This window comes from Schistocerca gregaria, chromosome X (assembly GCF_023897955.1).
Source record: "Schistocerca gregaria isolate iqSchGreg1 chromosome X, iqSchGreg1.2, whole genome shotgun sequence".
Lineage (NCBI taxonomy): Eukaryota > Metazoa > Arthropoda > Insecta > Orthoptera > Acrididae > Schistocerca > Schistocerca gregaria.
The window spans coordinates 187844093-187867844 of record NC_064931.1 but is presented as its reverse complement, the minus strand read 5'-3'; positions in this window follow the sequence as shown (position 1 = coordinate 187867844).

Here is a 23752-nt window from a genome sequence, read left to right as displayed (position 1 = left end):
ATTCCAAATGGCTCTGCTTTTATTGTTTGAGTTCTATATGGTCTTTTAATTTTGGATTCTCTTTGCTTCCTGCAACAGTTTTCTGTATGTCCTCTTGTACCTAAAAAAACTGTAAGAATGCTGGGTCACTCTTATAATTTCTGATACATCTCAGATATTTGAGTGTTTCAGAGGATTTTCTGATACATTTTGTTACCCAAGTCTTCCTACTAGATCCCCCAACAGAATGCACTACTTTAGGAAATGTTTCCTCAAATTTTAACTTGAATACATTCATGAATTTGTTGAAATTTTCATTTACATGTGTTCCTGAATATACTTCTGACCATATCTGGCCAGTCATCTGTGTGAAAATTCACACCTTTTTGATTTAGAAAAAACCCTTCTGTAGCTAAGCACTTTTGCTTGTAACTTTGTAGATATTTTAAGTTTTGTACTTTGACCAAAGTGGTCTGATATCCCAAGGTTTTTAACAGTTACTTCACAGCATTTATGGTTAATATCTGTTAGAATATGGTCAATTATTGAAGATGAGTGTTTGGTTACTCTTGTGGCATTTGTTCCCCGTTGTGAGATACCATGACTGTACAAGATATTCAAGAACCTGGTGCTGACTTCACCCATTTTCAGCATATTGATATTTAAATCTCCACAAATAATAATATGTACTTTAGGGTTACATATTTTGTCCAACACTTGTATTAATTTAGTGAAAAATGTTTCGACATCGCCATTAGGAGACCTATATAAACACAGTATATACAATTTTTAAGGGTTCAAAATGTTTTTCTTCACTCAAAGAAATCATATCACTCCTTTCTATGAACTGTAGACCTTTTTTCACATAAATACATGAGCCACCACCCCTATTTAATGTTCTGCTATAATAACATGCTTATTCATAAGAAGGTAAAACTATGTATTCAGTTTCAGATCCTTAGCACCAGTGTTCAGTAATGCAGACTCTCAAGCTACCTATGGCTTCTAGTTCAATTTCTAACTGTTGCACTTTGTTCCTTAATGACTGAACATTCTGGTGAAATATTGTTAAGTAATTACAGTTATTTATCTTGGGCGCTCCTTCTTCCTTACTTCTATTAAAAAATCCTTTAGATGTGAAGGAGGCACAGATCTTCTTTTGTTGACATTGCTACATGATATATCTTCTACTGTTGCCGCTTCTGTAGCTGTTGCTTCCTGACTTGTTTGTGGTAATGACACTGCTCCCATCACCACTGTTCTATGTTCACTTCACTGCATCCTGGATCTTCTGTTACTTCTGGTTTTGCATTCCTTGTTGTTACTGCTGTTGTACTAGCTGTTGATGGTGACACTGATTCCTCTTCTGCCAATGTTATCAAAGCTTCTCCATTTGAAACCGTTTCTCCTGTGGACTCTAAATCCTCAATATCTTCAATGGCCAGTTGCTGTTTGAATGGAATGTCTTCTGTCTGGATGTTCTGCTGCCCCAGTGGAATTGGGTCATGTATTTCACTGTTTATGGAAATAGTTTTCATCACCCCCCCCCCCCCAAGCTTTTCACATAAATAGGACTTGGCTTGCTTGTTTCAGTGCATTCCATGTTTTGTGCAGCACATTCTTTCCAAATCAGTTGTGTGAAGAAAGAAAACATTGTCCATGGATCTGCAGATTTTTTGGTAGATCCTGTTGGCTTTCTTGATCTCTTTAATTACACATGACCATTCTGGTAGATCATACTTGTGAGTAAACCCTATAACAATAACATTTTGCTTTTTTATTCTGTTTAGGACTGTATTTAGTGTTCGAGTAGCTTCTGTTTATATATATCATTTGCACCACTGAATATTACTATGCACGATTTTGCCATGTGTGATTACTATAATTACAGTTCTTTAAAATTTCTTTCATACAGGCACCTGGTTTGATTCTGATATCGTATTTGTTCTGCTAACCCTCTTCCATTACAGTATGAATATAAAACAACATCTCTTGTTTTATTCACCACAGTGTTTTGCATTATTTGATTTCTATTACCATGCTTTTCATGCCCAAATGGTCGTTTGAGATGATTGTTTTAATCGTGAATACATTTTTCATATCGTATCACCTGCGCAAAGTGTTTGTTTACATCACATGTAGATAGAATTAATCGTCCTTTTGAACAATCCTGACGGGGAAAATCGGGTATTACATCGTTCACTATTTCACGATTTGCTATCCCGAGAATTTCACTGTCGTTGTTTAAGCAATTTACTTTGTTATTGTACTTTAAAACACCCTCGTTTCATAAACTTCTCCCGGTTCAATAGTTTGTGTTACCTGAACTACAGTGGATGTATACTTTCGAGTCTGTTTCTTCAAGATTTTCTGATAAACGTTGTACCATGTGATTCAACTTTTCAGCATATGCTGTAATTTCTGCAAGGTCCTGTTGCAGTACGTCTATCACGTTGACTTCCAAACCGTTACCACACTTCTGCACTGCTGTCTCACGACCGGCGTGGTATGTTTCACAATCACAAGATACGTTTCCTAGTTCCAGACGAGCGAAACATGATGTATGATACCATCTGTGTGTTGCTGAACATAGCCTAATACCTTTTGATACAATATCACCACACATACAACATTCACCTAACGCTAAATAGTCACAATTTATAGTAAGATGGGCTAGAATATTATTTCTCGTCGCCATGTTGTGTTCACTTTCTTCTTTATTCTATCAATTGATGTAGCTTAGTTATAGATTTTGTATTAGCAGCTTCTTCTATAATTATTTATAATTTCACACACAAACACCTTTCGCAGTTCGACAGTAACACTTAGGATATCTTTCGATTCCTATTTTCTCAGTAATTGAACAGAGATACAGACACAACACACTCTTTTACATTATTTATCTCGCTTATGTAGATTTCTTCCTCTGGTTCATTATAACAGTAAAGAAAGCACTTCCTGACACACTCATTACTAAATTTCGTGCACACTCATACTTTGTATCGTTGATTTTAACTCAATTCACAGAGCTAACACAGCTAAATTCTCACTCGGCGCCATCTTGAAAAAAAAAAGAGTTTTTGTCTGTCATTTATAAAGTTAAAAGATTAACTCAAACATCTGTATAAAGCCATGTACCTACGACCCAGACACCAAATTATTACAAGATAAATATTTCCACAGGATTTGCGGATTTGGGAATCTACATTATTACTGGCTGCTCGTATTAATGGCATTAAAATAATAAATAAGTAGTTCTTAACTTATGAATGATAGTGTCGAAGATGTAAATATGCATGACAGTTCAGTAGTTCATGTAGAATGGACCATGAATTCTGAAATGTATATAAATAATGAAAATATCCCGTACTGTATTTCAAAATTAATATCTGGAATTTAAGGCTTTGTAGAATTTATTACATTCAATTTACAATTCTAAATATTACAGCAACTTAAAGACCAAGTGAAGCAGTTTTGTTTGTACATGTGTGCAAATGCACTGTTGTCTTCGTCTTCCATTGAGAAAGTGTTAGTAGCAAAGATGATTTTCTGGTTCGTGTCGTCTTCAGCGATGAATCGACATTTCAGCTACGTAGAAATAGGAAAAACCTATTGTACACATTTAGGCTCCGCAAAACCCCACGAGATGACACAGTTGCACTGATTCTCCCTGAAATTGATTTTTTTTGGTGATATATCCCGATGGAAAGTTACTGGGCGTTATTTTTTCGGCGAAGAAATTGTAACTGGGATTTCTTATCTTGCGGCATTAGAACTATGGCAGCAAGACGGTGTACCTTCTCACTGGAGGAGGAGATTAGTGTTTAACGTCCCGTCGATAACGAGGTCATTAGAAACAAAGCACAAGCTCGGATTAGGCAAGGAAATCGGCCTTGCCCTTTCAAAGGAACCATGCTGGCATTTGTCTGAAACTATTTAGGGAAAACACGGAAAACCTTAATCAGGATGGCAGGATGCGGGTTCGAGCAGTCGTCCTCCCAAATGCGAGTCCAGAGTACTAATCACTGCGCCAAACCGCTCGGTCCACCTCACTGCCATAACTCAGTATGCAACTGGTTAGAGAACGTTGCTCCTGACCGCTTGATTGGCCGTAAGTGGACGAATAACAGAGTTTGTTTCGCGTGCCCTCCACGTTCACCTAATATGACGCCATGTGATTTTTACCTTTGGAGGTTCATACCACGTGTATGTGTCTCTGCTACGATCTGGACTACCCAACTTAAGAAATAGAAATGAAGCATTTTTGCACCAATTACTCGAGACACGCTGATCATGGTTTGATAGGAACATGCCTATCGACTCAATGTGTGCCATGTGGCAAATGGTGGTCACGTTGAACACTTGTAAGAAAAACTGTTTGAGCTACTCTTTGATTTGATGTACTATTTATAATTGTAAGTTAAATATAATAAATGCTACAAAGACCTAAAACTCCGATGTTCATTCTGAAACACTCAGTATAGCGCGAAAGTGTCAATAAATTGGAGAAAAATGAAAACAAGAACAACTATCAGTAATGGAATGTCAGCAGTAGTTAACTGTTTGAGTATATGAACAAAATGATCCATAATGCGACAAACCAATAAACAAAGAACCAATGAATTAAGTAATAACGTGAAACGAGAACTACATAAAAAAATCAGAACACCCAAAGGTCACAAAATCAATTCAAGGAGAAGGTGCTTGAATGTCAGAAGATGGTCGAGCATACACAGAAAGAACTTACAGAAAAATTCACAAAGAAACATATAGATTTAAGCAATGAAATCCTTGCTGAGCAGAAAGAACTTAAATCTAATATCGACCATATTACAACTCAGCAAGCGAAAGGTCGAAAGAATTTATTTTTCACTCAATCAAGTAGCAGTAAAAAATGAATGAACAAAGCATGGAGAATGCGGACACAAAAGGCAAGTGTTCAATAAATGAGCAGTGGCTTATGAAACGAAGTTTAGCGCCTTAACTTTTTTTTCGAGAGCCACCGCACATGAGTCTGGAGCTGCCAGTGACGGACGGTGGGTTAGTTACCGCCTGCCGGACTCTTTTGTCTTAGGCAACACAGCGACCCCTGCGATTCACAGCTCTGCTCAGCATTTGGGAGGCGGCAGTAGTGCCTGGTGGTGGAATTATCGACCACAGAAAGCGAGTTCCTCCTGAAAAGGTATTTGTCTAAACAAAGGGCCAAGTGTTCGTACTAAACGGTGTACAGTTTGGACTTTGACTTAGTGGAGAGGCGATGTGCTTGTTTATATAAAGACGAGTCCAAACTTAGATTTAGGAGGAGTTGTTACCATACACCTCTGAGTGAATAGGAGTCGCGGAAAACATGTCAAATAGGTTAGCATCCTTTGTCTCTGATGTCATAGGGCCAGTACTTCAGAACTGCGATTCTGATGACATAGGGCCTCTTCCAGTACACCCTGGTCGCTATGTTCGATCACTATCTTGTATTCCAGGCTGCTCATCTCGGATTCTGACATCATAGTATAGCACGCCAGTATCTCAAGTGTGAGCCACATGCCACAATTCCACACTGTAATAAATAGTCTGACAGGTCTGAGTTGGATTGTAACATCATAGAACAGTGCCAGTGTGACCAGGTCGCCATGCTCGATCGCCATCTTGTGTTCCAGGTCAGCCATCTTGGATACTGACATCATAGTTAAGCTGGTGATCGTATTCCAAATCTCGGATTGTGACGTCATAAAGCTTGTCCCAGTTTACCAGTTTATCCAGTATGGCAATGCACCATTTTGGATTTCCCATCAGTCTATACTTAGGACAACAGCCCTGCGTCTTTAGGAAACACACTAGCATAACTGGGCTATTTTTTGAATTTCCTGCCATATTTTGAATTGAACGCCAAAATTTGAATTTAATGCCATTTTATACATAGGGCAATTGACCATTGTCACTGGGGTGGGGGGAGCAGGCAGGGAAACTCCATGACTTATTGATGACGTCATCAGAGACCTAGTTTGCCTGTGAACTCTCCTAGAATAACTACACAGGTATACTCGTCAAGGTTTCAGTCGACCACCACAAGGGAGGATTGCTGTACCATGCACCTTCGCATCTGTGTCTGCCATCAGAGAACAAGCACCATAATCGACTCTGCTGTTAAAATTCTCTGTCATCTGCACCATTGGCTAGAGACTAGCAGCAGCCAGACTAAGGAGTTACAATCTGAAGCAAAGGCTGTAGTTAAAACCACAACACAAACGGCTGGGTTTTAGTGGTGTCATAACCAGGATTGCTGATGAATGGCATTGCATTGGGTTCATTGATGAATCAAAATTCTGTACGTCCACGATGACGATCCTCAATAAGTATGGTGGCAACTTGTGGAGAGGTCCCATTCTTCCAATGTTCCAGAGAGTCAAAACAGTGTTACTCCTGGCATTATGGTGTGAGTAACCATCAGGTGTGTTTTCATGTCATGGCTAGTAAAGATTGAAGGAACTACGATGGTACAATGTTACCTCACAGGCATCCTGAATCCTTGTGAGTTACTTCTCATGTGACATTATCATGGTACCATTTTTCAATAGGACAATGCTTGTCCTCACGATACAGGTCCCTATCAACTGTCTAAGTGATGTTGAGGTAAACCTGTGGGCAGCAAGATCCCCATATCTATCTCCAATAGAACATGTGTGGGAACACCTCAAATGTCAACTCCACCTCAGTGCCAGTATCTAGAATATCTACGACCAGTTACAACAGTTGAGAGCCAGCTTGCGTCAGGAGGGGGACACAACAGCCTTATTGCAGCCTTCCCAATCGAATCAGTGCATGCATCCAGTCATGTTGATAATTGTATTCATACTACCAAGTTATTTGTTAATTTGACTCGATTTTGCAATCACTGCGGTTGCATCACACCCCTGTCAACCAATGAAATTTCATTTCTTTTCCTCATCTACACCTATATCTACATGGTTACTCTGCAATTCACACTTAAGTGACTGGCAGAGAGTTCATCGAACCATTTTCATACTTCTACCATTCCACTCTCGAATGGCGCGTGGGAAAAAGGATCACCTAAATCTTTAAGTTCGAGCTGTGATTTATCTTATTTTATTGTGATGATCGTTTCTCCCTACGTAGGTGGGTGTCAAGAAAATATTTACGCATTTGGAAGAGAAAGTTGCTGATTGAAATTTCGCAATAGATCTCGCCACAAAGAAAACCGCCTTTGTGTTTCAGTGACTGCCACCGCAACTCGCGTATCATATCAGTGTCACTCTCACCCCTTTTGCGCGATAACACGAAACGAGCTGCCCTTCTTTGCACTTTTTCGATGGTCTCCGTCAATCCTACTTAGTAAGGATTCCATACCGCGCTGCAATATTCCAGCAGACGGACGAGTGTAATGTAGGCTGTCTCTTTAGTGGGTTTGTCGCATCTTCTAAGTGTTCTGACAACAAAGCGCAGTCTTTGCATCGCCTTCCCCACAATATTATCTATGTGGTCTTTCCAATTGAAGATGGTCGTAATCGTAATTCCTAGGTATTTAGTCGAATTGACAGCCCTTAGATTTGTGCGATTTATCGTATACCCAAAATTTATCGGATTTCTTTTAGTACCCATGTGGATGACCTCGCACTTTTCTTTGTTTAGTGCTAATTGCCACTTTTCGCACCATACAGAAATTCTCTCTAGATCATTTTGTAATTGGAATTGATCGTCTGATGATTTTACTAGACGGTAAATTACAGCGTCATCGGCAAACAATCTAAGGGGGCTGCTCAAAAAATCACCTAGATCATTTATATACATCAGGAATAGCAGAGGGCCTACGACACTACCTTGCGGAACGCCAGATATCACTTCCGTTCTACTCCATGATTTACCGTCTATCGCTCTCTGAGAGGAAATCACGAATCCAGTCACACAACTGAGGCGATACTTTCATATGCACGCAATTTGATTAATAGTCGCTTGTGAGGAACGGTATCAAAAGCCTTCTGGAAATCTAGGAATATGGAATCAATCTGAGATCCCTTGTCGACAGCACTCATTACTTTATGGGATTAAAGAGCTAGCTCCGTTGCACAAGAACGCTATTTTCTGAATCCGTGTTGGTTATGTATCAGTAAGTCGTTTTCTTCAAAGTGATTCATAATGTATGAGTACAGTATATGCTCCAAACTCCTACTGCAAATTGAGGTCAGTGATATGGGTCTGTAATTTAATGGATTACTCCTACTTCCCTTCTTGAATATTGGTGTGACCTGTGCTACTTTCCAGTCTTTAGGAATAGACCTTTGTCAAGTGAGCCCCATGTGAATGCTTCACATTTTTGTCAGGCAGTGCATTTTCTTTCTTGTGCATTTGTGTAGCGTGTACAGCTTTTCAGTCGGTAGGTATGGACTTGTCATCGTGCAAGCGCTTGTTTATAATTAATAAATATGAAGGTATTACATTAGCATAGTCAGAAAGGAGCCTAACTGGTACACAATATGGAACAGAAGACTTCCCTTTTTAAGTGACAAATTTCTTCGTTACACTGAGGGATGTTCAGTAAGTAATGTAACACATTTTTTCCCCTTGAAAGCAAATTGGTTTTATTCTGGATTCTTATACATCATATTATTTCCACTTTTGGCCACAAACTCTATTTTTCAACATAATGTCCGGTCAATGGGACAGCCTTATGCCACCTTACTGGGAAGGCCTTATGCCCTCACGGTAACACCCTTCTGGTCGACGGCGGAGCCAAAGTTCTGCTGCATTAATAACTTGCCCATCATCCACATGCAGCTTCCTGTGGAGCACATCCTTCATTGGGCCAAACAGATGCGAATCGGAAGTTGCGAGATCTGGGCTGTAGGGCTTATGATGAAGAATAGTCTAACGAAGTTTTGCGAGCTCCTCTCGGGTGTGCAGACTTGCGTGAGGCCTTGCATTGTCATGAAGAAGCAGAAGTTCGTCTGAATTTTGTGGCGACTAACACCGTACAGGAGACACGGCTATGTGCGTCCGGCTGGCAAAATTGAGGTCGGACAGGTCTGTGGTATCGAGTTTCATTGATGACCGAAGTCTCACGCACCGACTCGCCGTGCTTTTGTTCTTTGTCAGATCTCCGTAGACATTCAGCAACCGCCCATGATTATCTGCGCTGTACTGTTTTTCCGCCAAAATAAACTCAATGACAGCACTTTGCTTGGAACGCATGTCCGTTATAGATGTCATTTTGCTAGGTGTAGCGTCGCCATGTATCTGAACTTCACGAAACTACAGAGGCAGGAGCGAGGATATTCCAGCGATGTGCTACAGCAAATTCTGCATTTGTTTAAGCGAAACTGGAGGAGACGAAAATGTGTTGCTGTAATTATTGAATGCCTCTCGTACTAAATTACCCATGTTGGCACTCGTTCTTGATTCGAATATTAGAATATTTATTGCGTCTTCTATGCTGAAGGACTTTCGGAAAGCCGTGTTTAATAACGCCGCTTTGGTGACGCTGTCGTTGGTAACATTACCACTGTTATCGCACCGTAAAGGCTTTGATTGTCTTGCTGCTGGTATATTTTTACATACTCTCTGAATCACTCTACATTTTATACCAGATTTCGAGACAGTTTCGTCGCTGGTCAAAAAATGATCTTGATGCTTATTAATTTGGGAATGAATTGTATTGTTTTCGTACACGCAAAGATGATTTTTGAGTGATGTTTTGATCTTTATGAGGTCAAAAGTACCTAACGTCTCATTGCTTCGTGATATTTTGAGTAAACTTGTTATCCAGGCACTTTTTTGCTTTATGGAGGTAAGCTCCTGTTCTAAGCTAATCGTGATAAGTTCCTAATTAATTTGTATTGCAATGTAAATTTTAATCTTGTGTTTTAATGTTCCTTGGATTGTGTGTTGCATGAGCAATTGCTGTCACCACGCCGAAATTTTGTGACATCAGCTCTGGTAGCCACCAAGATCACGCATCCATCCTCACGCGTAGCTTCAAAAAATACACACATCAAAAAAAGTTTTACAACACCCTGGTTCCCAGACTTTCCTGAAGATAGACGTTAACAGGGGATATTGTACCACAGACACAGTCCCTTTGACTGTTCAGAGATGTCACTAAACCCACCCAAAGATTTAAACAACCATGCACGAGCAGCGCCTATTAGATGGAGAGGGACCGACAGCCGATCAGTTCCAGTCATTCCACGAGGAAGGAGGTACACGGCTCGTGTTGTCTGTAGTTCAGCCATACCTAGACGGTCAGTACCGCGGTTCGATCGCTTCCGCATTCTTGCTTTGTGCCTGGAAGGGCTCTCAACAACGGAAGTGTGCAAGCGTCTCGGAGTGAACCAAAGCGTTGTCGTTCGGACATGGAGGGGATACAGAGCAACAAGAACTGTCGATGACATGCCTCGCTTAGGCCGCCCATGGGCTACGACTGCAGTGGATGACCGCTACCTACGGATTATTGCTCGGCGGAACCCTGGCAGCAACGCCACCATGTTGAATAACGTTTTTCATGCAGCCACAGGATGTCGTGTTACGACGATGATGCGCAACTTCACTCCAACGTCCATGGCGAGGCCCATCTTTGCAACTACGATACCATGGAGCAGGTTACAGATGGGCCCAACAACATGCTAAATGGACAGCTCAGGATTGGCATCTGTTTTCTTTACTGATGAGTGTCGCATATGTCTTCAACCAGACGGTAGTTGGAGACATGTTTGTAGGCAACCCAAGTCAGGCTGAACCCCTCAGACACACTGTCCAGCGAGTGCAGCAAGGTGGAGGTTGCCTGTTGTTTTGGGGTGGCATTATGTCGGGCCAACGTACGCCGTCGGTGGTCATGGAAGGCGCTGTAACATCTGTGCGATAAGTGAATGCTATCCTCCGGCCGATAGTGCAACCATATCCGGAGCATATTGGCGAGGCATTCGTCTTCATGGACGACAATTCGCGCCCCCCCCATCGTGAACATCTTGTGAATGAGTTCCTTCAGGATAACGACATCGCTCGACTGGAGTGGGCAGCATTTTCTCCAGACACGAACCCTATCGAACATGCCTGGGATAGATTGAAAAGGGCTGTTTATGGGCGATGTGACCCACCAACCACTCTGAGGGTTCTACGCCGAATCGCCGTTGAGGAGTGGGAGAATCTGGACCAACAGTGCCTTGATGAACTAGTGGATAGTATGCCACGACGAATACAGACATGCATCAATGAAAGAGGGCGTGCTACTGTATCTTAAAGGTACTTGTGTGTACAGCAATCTGGACCACCACCTCTGAAAGTCTCGCTGTATGGTGGTACAACGTGCAATGTGTGGTTCTCATGAGCAATGAAAAGGGTGTAAATGATGTTTATGTTGATCTCTATTCCAATTTTCTGTACAGGTTCCGGAACTCTCGGAACCGAGGTGATGCAAACCTTTTTTTTGACGTGTGTAGTTTGGTTTCGATAAAATGTAGCTGAATTCGTATTATACCACTTTTGGGCTGCGTAAGGTCTCTATGACTCAATCCATGGAAGTGATACACTGTCTGCATTTCTCTCGAAAGTAACATTATATTCACTAGTGTTACCGATGACAATTCTCTTAAAAAACTACACAATGATAAAAATCTTTAGGCTTGTCACCGCTAGAACAAGAAGTGGTGCTGTAGGTTATAGCCGCTCGCTGCGATGCGTATGGAATGTCTGGACGATGGTCGTCTGCTGACTGCCAACACAAACTGTTCTGAGACGGGTGGCCAGCAAAGAGCACAGATACGAAAATATTTCTGGAGTGTCTGAAAGTGATTTTAGTCTGAGCGTGCTCCCACTGAGCATATAAATTTGGCCTACAGAAGAAATACGATAGAAAAGAATTATACCGTAAGTGTGCTCGAATGCTGCACGTCGTATTTATACTGAAAGCAATTTATTAGTAGGCTACGATCACATACAGCACGGGAGGGATAGCGCCCTTTCTCTCCTATCTCCATGAGCCAAAAAAATTGTCACTTGGTGCACATTCTTGCGCTAACAATTAAAGAGCTATCAGATTCCGTGTCGCATTACGTAGTTAGGTCACCTTTAGTTGCTGTGACGTTCCAATGGCGGCCAGGTATTATGATAAAGATTGTATGGAATCTATGGTGTAAAGTTCATTTCAGCCTTATATTCCTTTTCCAAAGTGGTAAATTTTTCAGAAACATAACAGTCCAGTGGGAATCATGATAGGTAGTAAACTTTGCAGTACCCACCTTAAATAAAAACAACATTGGAGACTACAGATCAGATCAGGTAAGTTGGTTACTTGCTCCAAGAATCTAGGAGGGCGTTCATGACATACATATTTTGATTTTAACCAACTTTGACTCCATAAGGAACCGTTGTGCAAAAGCGACTGTGATTAATTAAGGAAGTACAGGAACACAACAATCAATCGCCACCCCGCTGGTTTTTTATTATTCTTGCATATTCAATTGTCAGCTATAAATAGTCATCTCCAGTGCTAAAATACAAGGAAATTACAGAATCAGAACTGATTTGCATAAAACAGTAAGTACAACACTACATTATCCCGTAACAATTGTTTGGTTTGTTGGTTTGGGGAGGGAACCAAACAGCGAGGTCATCGATCCCATCGGATTAGGGAAGGATGTCGGCCGCGCCGTTTCAAATGAACCATCCCAACATTTGCCACAAATATGGTCGAACATTTTGGAAAGCACGCTACCAAAGCATGTGAAAGGGAGCTGTACTGAATAGTCAACAGGGTGGAACTAGCAAACCAAAAACTAGCTCAGATAAAGACTAAAGAAGCAGACAAATGTGACGCCTGCAACTATTGTGTGGACCCTCGGGATGACAGGTCACGCAATCACAATGAAGCGACAGACAGACCACGTCGTCTTCCTGCTGGACCTTTGGAAGGAGCATAAAGGTGCTCAGCAGCACCCAGGAGAACTTCCAGACCTTCCTCTTGGTACCCTGCAGGCAACCATCGACGACACCCTCCCCAGCGCCACGTGACTACCCAGCCCTCCCACGATCATCCGAACAGCAATGTCCAAAGTGAAGTGTAGTAATTGAAGTATAAATCTAAAAAGTACAATTGAAAGTAAAAAGTGCTCCCAAACTGATCAAGGAATATAGCAAAGTAAAAAGAAAGAAAATGTGCTGTCTTAGACTTCACTGGTACAATTTACCACACTCCACAAAATAATAGGTTTAGTTTAAAAGTGTTTAAAATTGCTGCTCCAGTGCCACTACCTCTATCCTAATGATATGTCTGTATACAAACCACCGACAACTTCAAAACAAATTCCTAATTTAATTTTGTTAGAGTATAAAGTGCATGTAGCAGATTCTCACTTATGCACGCAGCAAGTAAGTAACGAATACACCTAGTTGCATCAAAAAATGGTTATAAAATCTTTCCCTCATTTCTACTTTACTTGTTCCTCACTTTGACTGTCATATCTAGACTGTCAGACCACGAAAATATATGAAAATTGTTTCTCATGTAACTAATATGTTAACTACGTTAAAAGGTTACCCTGAATGTTAGATACATTTAGCAAGCTGTGTATGCAAGCCACTACCACAACACATGGCTTCAAGTCTCCTTCTAAAAGGACCAAGAAAAACAAGTCAAAGTTCCCTGTAACACTAGTACAGCCATTCAGATTTCCTCATGACGTTCTCCTTTGTATTGTTCTAATATGTTCTCATACCTTGTTTGCAATTACGCAATTCAAATAACTATATATACCACATATATAAGAAACATATAATTATCCTCATCTCAACTGAAAATGAAACAGTGCAAGTGAAACTAAAATTAAAATAATTGTTGAATACCTGTCATGTCATGACTACCACTTAAACGGCAATGAAAATGGAACTGAAGTATTATACTAAATAGAGAACAAAAGAAAAATGAACAACAAAAAGACTGAAAAGAAAATAAGAAAAACTGCAATGAGTAATGCCTACTTCAGAACTCAGAAAAAGAATTAAAAAAGGTTTAAAATTGTAATTCCTTTCAATGGAGTTGTTTTCTAGTTATAATCTCAAATAAATATTTTGATTAAAAAATGTGTGACTGGAAGTCATTATTTTCCTTCCTATCTCTTTCCCATCCCATTTCAAATCCATTCCTTTCACCCCAGTTATTCATGTATTACAGTAGTTTATTACTCACGAATTAAAAACAAAATAATAATTCACCTGCATTGCTCTCCATGATCAAGCAAGCTTTACCAGCAGAGGCGGCTCGTGTACAGGCACTGTGAAACTGTAAGCACTCTGTATTTATGCTTGACATTATCGATAATATTTAGTATAATGAGTCCTGTTTATTTTAATTCTTTCTTTATACTTGTACATTATATAATCCTTAAGCATAATGTCAGTAGACATCTACCAGCATATGAAAAAACTACCAAAATCTTTATATGGAATTGTGCACTTCACAGTACCGGTGGCGTGGAGTTTGGCTGTTGTGCACCCGTGCACACAAGGAATTACATGAATGAGGCTGCAACGGAGAGGAGGACAGGAAGCTCTGTCACTTCTGCAGTGCTAACCCCAGCGTGCTCGTGGAAGGTACACTGCTCTGCTAAGGACGAGCAAAGCTCGAATTTTTCAGTGTAAAATCGATCTCCAACCAAGCTATATCACCACATACCATACTGATGTAGTAAACACAAAATTCATATCCTACGCCATACAAGATCATCACTTCTGCATCCTGCAATAGCTATCAATCACCAGACGCTCATACACCATGAAGACAAAGGGATCAGAAAAAAGAACATAAGCACATGCACTGGATATACTCCTCACAGCACTAGATATTTCCTGCAAGATTGGGCGGTCATCTACCGCAGCCATTGGTGAAAAAGCAATGGGCGGTCATCTACCGCAGCCATTGGTCGAAAGGCAATTGCTCCCCCCCCCACCCCCCCCCACCCCCCCCCACACACACACGGACAGTGGTCACGCTCAGAACTATTGTACAAGGGCTGTGTCTGTTCCCATTGGCACAAAGACGTTACTGTTTCTTGTCCTGACATACTTCACCCATCTCCAGACTCTGAGATTACATGTGTATTTTTACATGGTTTGCTAGAATATCATACCATTTACACAATAGTTCTCGACATCAAGCACAAAGCAGTATGCTGCCGATAACCTACATAGCATAATTCCGATAATGAAGACTGGAAATTATATTTCTAGAACGCTGAAACTTTAGCGAGGTGCAACATGCTGCAAATCACTGAGTAACTAGAAACTTTTCTCGTCTGTGAAGATCTTAACATGAAAATTAGAAAAAGTAGAGGAAAGTGATATTTCCACTCAAGAATACCTATGCCAGTGATGTAACAGATTTCAAACCACTCTTATGCTTTACAAAATCAACTAAGGTGATTCTCACGTCTAGAGAACCAGCAAATGCGTCTCCCACCCATCTTTCACAATCTACATTCACAGAACACATACAACAATCGATGTTCTCTCAACCAAGTAATGACAGGAAATGTGCAGAAGCAGTCAACCGGACAATTTACATGGTAGGGAAAAATGGTCCAGCGCAAACACACGTCCATATTGAATCTCCTCAAGTTTCCATGGAGAGCACAAGCCAATACGTACTGAGTATTAGTTCGCTATTCAACTGTCTAGGGGCGACACAGTCATGTCAGCTGCAGCCCTGTGCATCAGTCAGGCTCTCCAGTTGGGGTGACTTCCACCGTAAGCCGGGAACGTCAATCCCTCCTGCCACAGGCCACATATTCCCAGCACTGGCCACATATATTTTATCAATGTACTTACAATTAAATATTATGATTCCCCCCTCAATTGAACAACATTCGACAATGAGCAAAGTATCGGAATTATCCCCTCCTGATAGCTGTGGCTCTGAATATAGAAATATCTGTACCATTCTTAAGACTGGACATTTCCCTTATGGCTATCCCAGTTTTCCACATCAAATCCATACCTTCCTTACAATAGGACATAATCATTTTCTTAGCACATATCGGAACACACATGTACTTTATGAGCCAGTTGATCATAGCAAACCTATCATGCACCCCCCCTATGACTAAGTATAATACTTCACCAATAGCTGAACACTGGCGATGCCAAACAGTGCTGAGTGAAAATCCATGATGGATGTATATGTCTTATAAGTTTTTCTTGCGAGTGGTACCAGTGTGTCTTACAAAGAGACATGTAATCATCTTACAAGCCACCAGATGATAAATACACTATCACAATGACTTTGTTACTGTCACAATCGGTCTTGGTTCTACCGGGACACACAAGTATCCAAGTTAAAAACTATATTGGTTTTATAAATTGAGGTATGTTATTGCTTCTGAATGAAGTTGTTTTCCACACGAATATGGTGACAACGAAGATAGACAGTGATAGCTGAGGAGTATGTTAACAGACCTACAGTATAGGTACATGCTGTTGGCAGTCTAGGCTCATAATAAAATATCACCAGATTTAGAATGTGATGCTGCTAAGGAACATGGTATGAAGCCAGTATTCGCAACACCCTCACCCGGCGGTTTGATATTTCTCAAGTAGCTGTAACACATTCTATCTCAATGCCAGGTCAGAGGTTCTGTGATATATCCCCTGGATTATAGTCGATGGTTGATTGAGAATAACTACATACAGTAGATGATGTGCTATGTGACGAATCACTTAAAAAAAAAATGTAACACTAGATTGAGGTCGTAAGAAATATACATTAGTTTTCATATCTATACTGTTATGCTTTCTGATAGAAATGTTGTCTGCAATTTGGATTAAAGTCTTTCCATTCAACCACATACCTGTGTTGGATCCTATGGAGAAGTCTTTTAATGATTACACCCACCAGTGAATCGTATTCATGGTACTCTCGTATCTTGAAACGAGTCACCTTTTTTAACCTACCTGCTACAGTAAAACTAAGACTTTTTTTTTTAAGGCAGCCCCTATGCATCATGCAGCTGTTCCTCAGATTCTGCCGTGCAATCTCTACAGCTTTGTGTGTGATCGTTCCCATTTAAATCAGAACTGAGAAGAAGTCGAAGAACCCTTTATTTACCACCTTCTGCAAACCGTGCAGAAACAGAGTATGCTGAGTTACTGTGACAGGATCGTGTTTTGGCCATTCGCTGGGAATGAGAACAATAATGTCGTACCTCCGCCAACTGTCTACAGTGTGTAAGACCAGGACCAAATGAAGCTTTCTCGTGCAACATAAGGTCGTAGTATAAAGTGAAAGTATGGAAACTGGGAGAAGGATGAGGATTCTGCTACTGTATTACAAAAGAAGAGAACCACCTGTATCTAAACTTACTTCAATCTGAGTTAAAGGGTGGCAGAGTGTGGATGGAGTGATCGGGGGAGATGGAGTTGTACGATCTAATAGTAGACTGATGACACATTCTAGAGAGGGAGGGAAATGTTGCTAGAGATCATCTGATCATTTTTCCCATTGTTCTGTAGGAATGCATCAGTTGTGTGGCACAACCTGCTTTCGACTTGTATACAACTGCCTGTTCTGTGTGCGCTTTCCCTCTCCTTCCTGAAGAAGCAACCATCGGTTGCGAAAGCTAGTAATTCTGTGTGTGTGTTTGTGTGTTTTGTTAATGTGCCTGTCTGCCGGCGCTTTCCCGCTTGGTAAGTCTTGGAATCTTTGTTTTTAATATATTTTTCCCATGTGGAAGTTTCTTTCTATTATATATATATATATATATATATACATATTTTCTGTCGGATGAAATTAGTGGAGTTCTTTATAAATCATAGTTTTTTATTCTCTGTTGGGTGGTACATGATAGAGAGAATCTTTGGGTGACAAACATGGATGCACTCTGAGAGATGCAGATCTCCTTCGGACTGCAGTATCTGTATAATACACAGGTATATTATATATTATAATATCAGGTATATATTATAGTTTGGAGCTGCATCATAATACAGTAGCAAAATCCTCGTCCTTCTCCAAGTTCCCGTACTATCATTTTATACTACGACCTCGTGTTGCAGGAGAAAGCTTCATTTGTCACGGGCCTTACACATTGTACATAGTTGGCTGGGCTATGACAACATGTTCCCATGTCGACCGATTGGTCAAAACACGGTCCTGTCACACTAACTCAACATACCCTGTTTCTGCACGGTTTGCAGAAGGTGGAAGATATAGCTCTCTTTGACTTCTTCTCAGTTCTGATTTAAATGGGACTGATCACATGCAAAAAAACGCCACACACATCGTAGTTTTACTATAGCAGGTAGGTTCAAAAACGGTGACTCGTTTCGAGATATGAGAGTGCCACGAATACGATTCACTAGTGGGTGTAATCATTAAAAGACTTCTCCATAGGATCCAAAACAGGTATGTGGCTGAATGGAAAGACTTTATTCCAAATTGCAGACAGCATTTCTATCAGAAAGCATAACAGTATAGACATGAAAACTAATGTACATTTCTTACGACCTCTATCTAGCATTACATTTTTTTAAAAAGTGATTCATCACATAGCACACCATATACTGCATGTGATTATTATTGATCAACCATTGACTATAACCCAGTGGACATATCACAGAACCTCTGACCTGGCATCGAGATAGTGTGTGTTACAACTACTGGAGAAATATCTGGTAGCTGGGTGAGGGAGTTGCAAATACTGGGTTCATACCATGTTCCTTAGCTGAATAACTTTCTAAATCAAGTGATTTTTTATTACGAGCTTACACTGGCAGAGACATCTACCTGTACTGTTGGTCTGTTAATATACACACCAACAGTCACTGCCTATGTTAAATGTCGTGATATTCGTGTAGCGTGCGCACCTGACACAGCAGGTCATCATTCCGCCTTGGACCTCTGTAGGGAAGAGATCGCTGATATGTCATGGTTGAATTTCTTAATGAAAGTTAGAAAGTGGTTATACATGCATTGAGTGTTTGTGCATTTCATTGTTTCAGCTGTTTAAGCATTGTAAGCATGTTTGTAGAGCTTTATAAATGGATTATTTTGAAATTATACACGTAGTGAACGTGTTTGTACATCAGTGTACTGCATTATTTTGTGAACATGTCTGTAGGCTGTGCAATGCATTATTTTGACAGTTTACAATTGTGAGCGTGTTTTCAGAGCATTTTACATGCACTATTTTGGTAATTTACGAGGGGTACAGGTCTGTAGGTTATGTATTGTGACTCCAAGCACGACAGGGTGAGTGTTTTGTATCAACACGATAAATAAAATATGTGAAATCCACCACTAAATAAACTGTTCCAGCTTCCCACTGAAAATGAATAAAGTACACTCCTTCCTCTCCAGCAGCTGGACAGAGATTGAGCATTTCCTGCCAATTCCAAGGAAGAGGAGGTGGTTGGATCACTTAGGTTTAGTGGAAGTATCCCAATTGACTTACTTTCCCGCCATTTTCTTAGGTTAGTGAAGGTAGCTCAACTGGCCTATTTTACCATGATTTTTTCCCACCATTTTGTTAGGTTAGGGGAGGTAGCCCAAGTGACCTTTTTCCCACCTGAATTTGAGCTTCCCGCCATGACGCCATTGTACCATTGCCACATCTATGACCACCATCTTGAATAAATTTGGCAGAAATGCACAGTGGGCTATGTCCTTGTTGCCCTACTACTTAGGTTTACTACTGAACAGGTGTCCGATTTTCACTTCCTGTATGGATTCGCAATACAGTGTAAGAGCTGCACAATGATGCCACACTGAGCTATTCCTACAGTGATGCCAGTCACATCACAGTTCTTTTGCATTATGTTATGAACGACAGGTCCCTAATAAAAAACTGCATACTTCAATGTTACATTTGGTGGTAGCATGCTGCATGAATCATAGAATATACCATTACTTTACGACAAGCCGTCAGGGACCGTTATATCAAAATATGCGGTGTGTTCAAAGAGCAACGGCATTTTTTAATTTTGGGTGTTATATTAGTCCGATTACGAATTTTTTGTTTTAAGTACAGTGCTAGGCAAATCAGATATTTGGTCTGTTGTCAACTGTCAAAAAAATTATATATGTTTTGGCACTATTGGCGATTACTTATTTTGTATAGAAATGAATCACAGACTTTGTATTACATTTTGGAATAAGAACAGAATACAGCCCAGTGAAGGTTTACCAATGTTGCAAACTGCTTTTTGTGAGTCTGGTATGAGTAACAGAAGGATTTGCCAAATGGTAGAAACATTTCGAAGAAGGCTGTAAAGATTATGACGACGAGCACCCTTGAGTTCCAGCATATCATCGACCGATGAAATTGTGGAAAAGTAAAAGAGTGTTGAATCACAGTCAGAGAAGCTGCTGATGATGTTGGCATAGAAACAGGCCCATCCAAGGACATATTTTCAGATTTTTGGGTATGAAATGTGTGCCAGCTTTATTTGTTCCAAACCAGTAGAACTTCAAACAAAAACAGCAGCAAATGTTAGTCAGGAATCGCTAGACGAACTGAACAATGGTGAAGAACTACTGAAATGTATCTAAACAGGTGATTAAATGCGCATTTTCACATATGCCACAGAAACTAAAGCTCAATTGTCACAGTGGAAGCACTCTACGTCACTGAGACCAAAATAATCTTGACAAGCCCAGTCAAATGTGGTGGTTATGCTCACTGTGCTCCTCAATTCTAACAGCATAATGCACCATAAGCTCTTTGTTCATGAGGTTGAATGATAAATGGTGAGTACTGTTCAGTACAAGTTCAGTGACATTTGCATGATACGGAAAGCAGGGCAGATTCTGACGCAGATAATGATCTCATCTCACGCTCACTTCTGGTTTCAGTTTGCATCAGACTTCATTTCTTCACGGTCACCAGAGGAATCCCTACCCTGTCCACAGTCAGGCATTTGTCTGTGATACATTAAAAATCAGCTTTCCCTTTATCACTGGGCTAATGGGAAAAAACTGGAACGGCAAGTTACCCCCTCCCCCCCCATTAGGAGAGCAATTGCATGGGCCTCATCATTCGAGGTCTTTGCATCATGGCGAAATGATCATCGGCAGCAGAGTTATCCTGCTTAAAAATGGCAGCAAGTATTACCACAATTTAAGAGGCAAGAGACTATCAAATTAGTGTGTGGCTGAATTACTATAAATTAATGACATCATGGCATATTCTGCAAAATGTAGATTAGTGCTGACACAGTTTAAGAGGTAAGACACTTTGACATTACTGCAGGTGTCTGAATTACTATAGTTTAATGATGTCATGGCACGTTCTACAAAATGGTGGAAACATTTGTCCATAACTCATAAACACATGGAAAACTGTTTATCAAGATCTTTAACTGATGTTTTGAAGAGACTGCACACAAATGTGCAACATAAATACCCAAACATGTGGTGGGTGGGAAATGGTTGCTGCCAATGTCAAGCCCATGCTGCCTTGCAAAAATTTAGGCAAAAAATAACTTGGCAGTTCTTCTTCGATCTACCTATTTCCTGTACCTGGCATCTGCCCCATCTCTTATTCCCATGTGTGCATCAGAAGTTATAGGTCAATGTTTTGCTGATGTGTATTAAATTAAGGAAAGCCGTAACATCATTTCAACTGGGAGACATATCATTTTTTCTTTGATGAACCTCCTGAACATTACATCAATCAGTCAAGAATAGAGTTAAAGAGATTATAAAATTATGATTCTCATCCCTCTATATTCAGCTCAGTATTTATAGAACTCACTCTCTTTGTACAGACAAGCACATAAATGTTCTCCAACACACCTAAAAGTACACAGAATGGACTATGCTATTTTTATGACTATTGCAAATATGTGAACCTTATCAATACTCTCAGAATTCTTCTTGAACAAAGTGCGGAGTGGAAACACACCCTCTACCTTACCTTCATTGACTTTGAAAAGGCTTTCAACTCTGTCAATAGGCCTGAAGATCTAGATTTTGCAGACAACATTTGCTTAATGGCATAACGATGTTAAGACATTGAAGAGAAATTGGCCAGGTTACAGAGAGAGGTAGAAGTTGCATGCCTCAAGATAAATGTTTACAAAAGCAAAGAAATGCGGTTAAATTCGACTATCATGAATAGGCTGGCCATTAATTGAGAGGACATAGAACAGGTCCAATCTTTCCTCTATTTCGGAAGTATAGTCACGACTATGGGAGGCACTGAGGAGGATGTCTGCAGTTGCATCCGCAAAGCAAATGGTGCATTTGTACAACTGTACCCTGTTTGGAGAAATGGGAACATCTCAAATTTGACCAAACTCCGGCTTTTCAATAGCAATGTGAAGGTTGTTCAGTTGCGAAACTTGAAAGGTGACTAACCACATCAAAAACCAGCTCCAAGTTTTTATCAGTCACTGTCTCTGGCATATTTTAAATGTGAGATGGGCAGATATAATGACAAATGAAGATCTATGGAGGGAGAAAAATCAGCAACCAATAAATATACAAATCAAGGAAAGAATATGGAAATGGATTGGGCATACATTGAGGAAACCAGATGGAGCTGTTGAAAGGGTGGCATTGGATTGGAACCCTCAAGGAGTTAGAAAATGTGGTTGTTCCAAACAGACATGAAAAGGACGATCGAGAGAGAAGCTGCAGAGGATGGGAAAACCTTAAGTGAAGTGAAGTGAAGAGAAGAGTCTTGTTAGAAATCGTACCAGGTGGAGGAACTTTGTCACAGCCCTATGTTCAGTAACATACTATAACTTCATAACACAGCTGAAAAAGAAATCGTACATGCTAAATAGTAAATGTGTGTGTGTGAAGAATTGTCAAATGACATTCGAAGAAGCATTCATTATTACTATGAAATCCACATGCCTTTTCGCACAGTGGTTTTATTAATGTTTTAAAATATGGTATCGATTAACACTGATGAATTAAAATTTTGCTGTGTTCTTTTCCATCTCTTGCTCAAGAAGATGTTACACACATTGTTTTTAAAAGAAAAATATGTACTATGATGGGTAATTTAATACTTAACTGATCTCTTTACTTAACTGGATATTTCTACGAAAAACATAAACAGATATAACATAAACTACTGACTGGCATGTCAACATAAACTTCTTGGATGTCATCGTGACAAGTTGTGAGGTAGCAGCACTCATTTTTACAATGAATACTGCTCTGCTATCAAAACCATTCTTTTAAAAAGAGGAGGAAGTGGATAAGAAGAGGGGCTGGCGAAACTAAAGGGCAAGAAAGGAGATGGGTAGGCAGAAGAAAGTTAGGAGGTACTTAAACGAAAGGTGCTGAGGAACATGAAATGGGAGAAGTCACGACCAGTAGGAGCAAAGGGTCTGGGGAAAGATGATGAAAATAATGTATAGCAAGAAAACTTACAAGCGGAAGAGTGATACGGGATAGAACATGAAGGAGAGGATCTAGAAGATGTGGAGGGGAAGGAAGAAAGGAAGGAAGACAGACTACAGTTTAATGTCCTGTTGTCATCAAAGTCATTAGGGATGGAGCACAAGCCTGGGTTCTTTCAAGTATAAGGAAGATTATAGTTTAATGTTTTGCTGACAGTGAATTCATTAGAGACAGAGCATAAACTCAGGTTGTATCAGAGATGGGGAAGGAAATCAGCCATGCCCTTTCAAAGAAACCATTCTGCATCAGACTGGAGTGACTGAGGTAAATCATAGGAAACCTAAATCACAGTGGCCTGACACAGATTTGAATGTGGAAGGAAAGGAGTAGAATGTTGAAGACGAAGGACAAGAATTGCAAAAA